Source organism: Lontra canadensis, unplaced genomic scaffold, assembly GCF_010015895.1.
Source record: "Lontra canadensis isolate GAN:19392208 unplaced genomic scaffold, GSC_riverotter_1.0 scaffold71, whole genome shotgun sequence".
NCBI classification, from domain to species: Eukaryota; Metazoa; Chordata; class Mammalia; order Carnivora; family Mustelidae; genus Lontra; species Lontra canadensis.
In genome coordinates this window covers 7135318-7142465 of record NW_022631065.1, presented here as the reverse complement: position 1 = coordinate 7142465, position 7148 = coordinate 7135318, and positions in this window count along the sequence as shown.

Genomic DNA, 7148 nt, shown 5'->3' with positions numbered 1-7148 from the left:
TAAATAAAATCTTAAAAAAAGAGAAAGATCAGTGAAATAGAACAGGAAGCCCAGAAACAGCCCTTAGTAAGGTGATAATTTAACATAGGACAAGGAAACTATAAAGGATGGATTATTTAATAGATGTCACTGAAATGAACAGTTAACAATAATAAAGTTATTATTGTTCTACTTCATACCACTAATCAAAATATATTCCAGAATGAATTCTATACCTAAATTAAAAAGTAAAACAAACTGGTAGAAAATTCAGATGAATGCTAGGTATTATAGTGATGAATAAAACTCTAATTGTAAACTCAAAACATGCAAATAGTAATGGAAAATGTTAATAGATTTTAAAACATTAAGAAATAGTTCCTCCACTTGGAAGAATACATAAATAAGACTAAAGGAAAAACTGGAAAAAATTACACTATATGAAAAAAAAAATTCCTATAATAAAAGAGCTCTTATAAATCAATAATTATCAAAAACTAAATACTAAAAGGTAGGGAATGTATGTTTTCAACAGTGCATAGAAGAACCCCAAAACAATAAATAAATGAAGAGTATTTATTATACCAGTAATACAAAATCAAAATTATGAATCAAAAATACATTATCACCTCAAACGTCATAAAGCTTAAAAGAAAAATCTCAGGGTGGTGAAGATAATAGTACAAGACATTCTTACCTTGCTGATGGAGGTAACATTTTTAAATTGGGGGCAATAACTTGGCAATATGTATATTAAGAACCTTAACAATGTTGCATTATTTAACAAAAGATAATTATGTTCTTAAAGTTCACATGAGGGAAGAGAACACTCATAATACAGTTTAAATAAAAAGAAAAAAATGCACATGCTATCTAATATACCAATTCAGTAAAAAAAATATACCAAAGTGTAGACAATGGCTCTATCCATAGTTTGGAAGTACAGCTGATTTTTATGAAATAATAGTACTTTTACTTCATAAAAATAATTCAACACTTTTGGGCCTTTTTTTTTTTTTTTTTTTTTTTTTTTTACTTGTTAGTCTTTAATGTATTACTTAGTCTCATTACAAGGCAGGTTGTCTACTGAGGTGTTGGTGGGGGCTCTTTTCTGTAAGAGACTGGAATAAAGTAGCCACTTCTTAGTATGCTAACACCCATTCTGAATGACAAAAACTCTCTAAAGAACTCAGGCTAAAATAGATTCTTTCTCTCTCTCTCTCTCTCTCTCTCTCTCTCTGTGTCACTGTAAAGTTTAATCCTTTTGCTGATAGGCAATTTCAGCACTAAATTCTTAAAGCCGGACACGGGCGGAGGATAACATGCTTTCTCTGGACATATGTTCCTCATTATGTCAGTCCCTTTATAGCTCCCACTTCAGGGTGACCTTGAAAGGAAACACTGCAGCGTTAGAAGGTGGGTCCTGTTCGCTAGAGAACCACGTTACAGTATCCAGTGTGTTAGAAGTTACTTTATTTCTCAGAGGTGGTAAGGCAACTCTGTGCCTATAAAATGAGTAGTAATGCTTTTCTGTACATAAAACTTCAAACGAAGTCCCACAGCTGCAGAAAAGTGCATCAATTTCACAAGGTTCTCAAAAGCATATAGGTTTAATCCTCAGTAAATAACTGCAAAATGGATAATTAAAGAATGAATAAAGTACTGGCAGTCTCCTTTATCAGGTCTATTTCAGTGCTTTTGACCTTTGTTTACTTTAGCATCACTTGGTGAGATTTTAAAAATATATATATTTTAAATATATGGAAATCATATATATATATGATTTCCCAGATTCACTTCCAGAGATGCAACTGCATCTGGTCTGAAAAGGGACCTGACAGGGTCTCCACAGACAGTTGTATAGGCTACTCACTGAACAAGGGTGCTAAGGTGTGAAGGCAAGTGGAGTCTGAAGTTCAACCTCGACTTCTGGAGTAGGCTAAATTTGCTGAGGAAGGGATCCCCCCCTTTTTTTTCTAATTCACACAAAAGTCTGCCTGATGAGCAAACCATAGGGCCCAGGGATGTATCTTCTTAGAAGTGATACCTTTTTCTATTCATACAAAGATGCAGTATAGACTCTTCTAACTCTGGTTCCAGGCATCAGGATTTTGTTAAAAGTTCCTCATGAAAAACCAATTAGCTATTATGGTTAAAAACCATGGGGGCACCATCAGTTGTTGCCTGCACTGAGTTCAAATTCTTCTATGCAGAATCTGGTTCCTTTGACCAGATTATAACTATCTCACCTCTGAGTCTCCTGTTCTCCAGCACTCCTCCTCCACTCTCACATAATCCCAATCCCACCCTCTGACCCCATTCTTTCTATGAACTGTAGTTCTGTAGTTTCTGTATAGTAATCAAGTTCAGTGTTTTGAGTGACATATTACATAGCACGGCTTACAGGAAACTGGGCCACCAAGATGCAGAAAGCTGAGATCAGAAAGGCTGCAGCTTCCCTCTAGCTCCATACTTGTCACAAAAGGAATGCTAGTCAGCCTGGGGAAAGTAATGGATAAAGAATCTATTACCATATGGCTTTCAAAAAAATATTTAATTGCCCATAAGAACTTGATCATGTCGTTCAGGTGAGTCCAACCAAATATAACACACTTTTGATAACCTCCTATGTGATAGGAAATCTGAGTAATAAAAATAGGAGTAAGATATAGCCCTTACCATCAAGGTCCCTATAATGTAGAGGTGCTAAAGAGGCATGTAAGACATGGGAAGTGCCCCTTGAAGATCTCCCCTCAGTTTCTTATCACCCTACCTGGGAAGACTGAGGAAAAAAGATAATATTGAAAGCTGAGCAAAATATGCACCAAACTTAAGATATATGTGGAGGAGGAGATACTCACAGAAAATAATGCAAAAGGAGGAAAGATAGTATAGACAATTGTCACTTGATTAAGGTCTCAACAGGTGAAGTGCTGCAGGAAAGAACAGAAAGCGTAGGCTCTGATGGTTGAACATACTGGACACTGTAGATTTCCAAAACCCACTTAAATAAGAGCAAAAGATAGAAGAGTAAAGAAATAATCCCTCTATCAGGTAAGAGTTGCCAAATGTGTTTCTTCCAAACAGTGGATTTGAGCTAAAGGCTGTGCCGACCTACCTCGGCTCTCAATGTCTCCATATGTATGGTTGAAGATGTCTTGTGTTCACCTCGATGACTCAGCAATTTGGTTTTCTATCCAAAGAAAAGAAGGTGATCTAGATGGACGTATTTATGTAAATACATCCTCACTTCCTAGGATTTTGTTTAAGATCATGTTTAAGGAAACAAAACAAAACCAAACCAAAAAACAAAACCAAAAACAAAAAACCTCCCCGGTTTAAGGTAAACAACAGTAAGAACTGATTAGATTGGTTCTGAATTCAAGATGGGCATATGGAAGTTTAAAAATTAGTCAAAACACATAAAAGCTCACATATGAATATTTAAAGAAAAAAAAAAACACACACAGTGTGAATCAGAGAAATGAAACATTATCCTGTAGTTGAAAGGGAAACGAATACCTCTAAATAAGTTTGATCTAGGAAACTAAAGAAGAACACTACAATGAGATAAGTGATACTTATCATAAAGGCTAAAATTAAAAGTATTGATAGGAATGTGTGACAACCAGAACTCTATAAAGTGATACAGCCACTTTGGCAACAGACTAGTAGCTTCTTCTAATTTGAAACATGTAACTGCCATATGACTCAGCAGTTCCACGCCTACATCTTTAATCCAGAAGGATGAGAACATATTTCTGCAAAAAGGCTTGCACAAAAGTGTTTATGACAGTTTCTTCATCATAGCTGAAAACAACCCAAATATCTATCAATAGGCTAGTAGATTTTTAAAAACCATGGTATAGTTATGTAGAGGGAAACTACTCAGCAACAAAAAGGAACAAAGTTAATAAACATAACTAGTGAATGAAACTCATAAACAATATACTGGGTGAAATAAGCTTGAAAAAAACAGTGTATGCTGTATGGTTCAATTTGTATTAATTTCTTGGCCAGGAAAAATTATTCTGTGATGAAAAAATCAGAATAAAAGTGTGTCTGGGATGGGGCAGATAGTGACTAGGAAGACCTTGGAGGGAACTTTTTAGTTAGATAATAGGGATTTAGGTTACTTGGTATATGTATTAGTCAGAATTCAATGAATGGCTTAAAATTTGTGCATTTTACTGTATGTAAGCTTAGCCTCAGAAAAACAGAAAATAGCGATTGAACTCTACTTAATTTTCTAGTTTAGTTCTATGCATGCTGAAGTGTTTAAGGATAAAGTTTTATATTAGCTATCTATTGCTATGTAAAAAATTACCCCAAAATATGATGCCCTTAAAATGATAAATATTTATTATATTGTAATTATAATAGGTGAAGAATTTGAGAGCAACTTAGTTGGGTGGTTTTGGCTCAGGTTCCCTCAGGAAGTTGCAAATCAAGATAATAGGAGAAACTATAGCACCTGAAGGCTTGACTGACACTGGGGAATCCTCTTCCAAGCCACTCACATGGCTGTTGGCAAGAGTCCTCCATTCCTTATGGTGTGGGTCTTTCTGCAGTGTTGCTCATGATATGATAGCTGGCTTCCCCTAGAGGGAACAGTCCAAGGAAAATTACAAAGTAAAAACCTTGGTGCCTGTCATGATCTAACCTTAGAAGTCACACACCATCACTTCTGATGTATTTTTTTCTATAGACCAACCTTGATACATTGTAGAAGAGGACTGTCTAGCTTTAAATGCATCCAAAAAAGACTGATAGTTGGATAGACAAATAAATATATTGATAAACATGAGATAAAACATACATGGCAGAATACTAACAATCTAGTGTCTGTGTAGCATGTATATGCATGTTCATTGTACAACTCTTTCAACTTTTGTATATGTTTGAAAATCTTCATAATAAAGTAAAATCACTTAATTCTGAAGAGATATGATAAGACTGGCCTCATCTACATAAAAAAAGATAATCTGTAGGAAGAACTCAGTGTCATTTGATGGCGAAGATATTGAAGAGTAATGGTTGAAATAAGACGTTGATGCTGTTCGAGGGGCTGGAATGGAAGAAATGTTTGCATTGCATGACCAGCAGACAAGCCTGAGAAGCTTTAGAATGGACACTCCCATCTAACCCCTAGATGTCATGGGGAGAGTAAGATACTTCCTGTGTGTATACGTGACACAGATTGCGTCAGAATGGAAGCTGCTTTAGTGTTGGAATTCAAGAGAAGATGGCAATTCCTGGTGTCACTGAAAACTGGCATATAAGACCAGATAGGAGCAAGGACATTTCAGTGAATGCTGGTGCAGATTAATAACAAACATCTCAATTAGATACAAGCCCACACTCACTCCTGGATCCACGCACAATCCCGAGGAGAAAAGAATTGGCAGTGATGTTGTTGGGAAGGTGAAGAAGAAGACTGACTAGAAACATAGAAACTTGTAAGCAGTGACTAATGGTCTTCTCTGGACATTAGTGTTTTAAATATTTGTATGAATCTTTCAGACTTCCAAAGGAGATAGATTTTTTTTTTATAATTGGCATTGATAATAATTTATTTTAAAGACACGATAAAAAAAACCATACAGATAGAGAAATATCTTCACTTGGAAATTACGGTCAGTGTTATCACAACCATAGTTTTTAAGGAAGGTAATATGCCTTTTTTCTTTCAAAGGATACATTTCAAAGGATTTCTTAGGAACCCAACTGTTCATACATAAAATACAACAAACAGTGAAGTGCAACTCCAAGGTCTATATTTGACTCTGACTGCCTATTATAAAAAAAGAAAATAACATGAATCATTCCATATGATTAAACCACATATTAATAGAGACAAACAGAAGCTCAAAAGCACGTGCACCCACACACAGGCTCAGAGATTAAAATGGGAAGAAGAAAAAAAAAGCCCAGAATTGCTGAGAAATGGGGAGCGACAGACACAAGCTAAAGATAGCGCTTGGTCTTTTGTTCTGTGCTCTGCCCCCATGGCCTCTCCAGAAAGTTTAGACATGAGATCTTGGTGACAGAAGAACCATATGCAAACTGAGGGGTTCAGTGCAGTCTGTACAGGACAATGTAGAGACTTGAACTGCCCCACCTCTGTAATTGTTAGCAACTTAGATGAAACGTCATGAATCTGTGGTGATGTTGGTGGAGTGAATGATGTCTCTCACTACCTCTAAGAGGCCAAACCTGGCTCCCAGAGGTCTCTCTCTCACTCTTCAAGGAGGATTCAAGAGAATTGGTAACCTTGATCCAAGGCACTTTGGGGAAAGTATAAACACCAACTGAAAAACAACCTTTGAGTCTGTGTTAAGGTCATGGTTTACCTTCTTAAATTTTTTTCATAAAATATTTTACTTCTCTTCCCACTTCCACTTTTATTCTTGGTCAAGGGACCCGGATCATCTCTTTTTGAACAAGTAAAGGGAACTCAGGGGTTATCCTTTTCCTGTCTCACGCTTAATAATGCATAGCAAGATGGAGAGGAGGTCAGCCTGGTGCGGACTAGAGAGCAGTGTGCCCGTGCAGCAGAGAGAAAATTCAGTCTCCAGCTGCATTTGTTGTTCTGCTCACAGTCTGAAGCTCTGTGAAGACATTTCCAGGTGTGGCAGGATTTCCTGGAGCCCAGTAAACATGTCTCCAGAATAACTGAGGAAAAAAAAAAAATCCTTACCAATGAAATTATTCTGTGGAAACAAAAAAGTGCACTATTTTTAGAATCTCATTTTTTTAAATTAAAAAGTAGATTCTTCTTATAATATAAATTGCGCATTCACATTCTCTGGCTTTCAGATGCTAAGATTTCTTAAAGCAGGGCCTACCTGTATTTAATGATACGGTTGCTACAGGCAAATCCCACCTCCTCACCAAGACAAGAACAAGATCTCCTGAGGAGCATCCTAGCTAAGAACTCCAGTGTCTAAGGACACATTAAGGCAGCTGTCTGTTCAGAAGACAAGCAATAAAATATTCTATAAAGATACCCAGTTAAATTTCCAATTAAAATGATTTAGTGCCTTCATTTTTTAAGTTTTCCCAAGGTTTGCTGATGACTAAAATTATGTAATGAAGCTTTCAAGGTTTTAAATCTGCTAATTAATCTCTGCACCTTTACAATAACCCAGAGCAATAAAAGGCACAAT